At 31.4% G+C, this 806-nt stretch overlaps 1 non-coding gene across 1 annotated transcript; it reads right to left on the reverse strand.

Moving 5' to 3' along the window:
* Positions 1 to 441: 441 nt before the first annotated feature.
* Positions 442 to 604, reverse strand: LOC115031220. The gene has a single exon (XR_003836836.1). It is a non-coding gene; the product is annotated as a U1 spliceosomal RNA (small nuclear RNA).
* Between the last annotated feature and the right edge of the window lie 202 nt (positions 605 to 806).

Consider the following 806-nt stretch of genomic DNA (forward strand, 5'->3'; position numbering starts at 1 on the left):
CTGTTGCTTGACAATCTGGAGGTAGAATACTCATCTACCTCCCCAGCACCATGTCTGCCTGTATGATGCCATGTTTCCAGCCATAATGATAATGGACTAACCCACCGAACTGTAAGCCAGCACCTGTCATATGTTTTCCTGTGTTAGGATTGCTGTCATCAAAGTGTCTCTTCACAGCAATAGAAACCCCAAATAAACAATGTCATCTTTGGAATATTTCATTTCCCAAAATTTAAATTTAGTTATATCTAAAATTTATTTACTTCTAAGTTCATGAAGTGTAGCCGCCTATAACTCTCTTGTAAATTATTTCCCTATTTTAGTCATTAAGACATTAAATACCAAGCTACTTCCCATATGGTTCATTAAAAGTTAGACATGTTGTTTAATTGTTTAATGAAAAATTTAGCATAATAACATAACTTTTGGTTTCTGTTAATAAAGGGAACAGCATAAACACAGTCTCTCATTACCACATATTAGGTAGTCTAGCTTCCCATTTGGGGGAAATCACAGGGGTTCTTACATCAAGAGTGAAATGGGTAAGTCTAACCCTGGAAAAACCAGCTATTTGACCATGATATCTCCCCTGTCAAGTAAGTTTCTTACTGAAAATGTTTTATACTAAAATAAAATATTTTTATCTTAACAGTATTTTGAATTTATAGTAAAGTTATTCATAGGATTGTTTTAAAATATTTTTATTATATTAAATGTCTTGGTATATTTATTTTATCATTCTCAATATAAATAATTACTATCTCAAAGAGACAATTTCTTTGTTTTACAGCATTGCTTTTATGTAT

This window comes from Mus caroli, chromosome 5, assembly GCF_900094665.2.
Source record: "Mus caroli chromosome 5, CAROLI_EIJ_v1.1, whole genome shotgun sequence".
Lineage (NCBI taxonomy): Eukaryota > Metazoa > Chordata > Mammalia > Rodentia > Muridae > Mus > Mus caroli.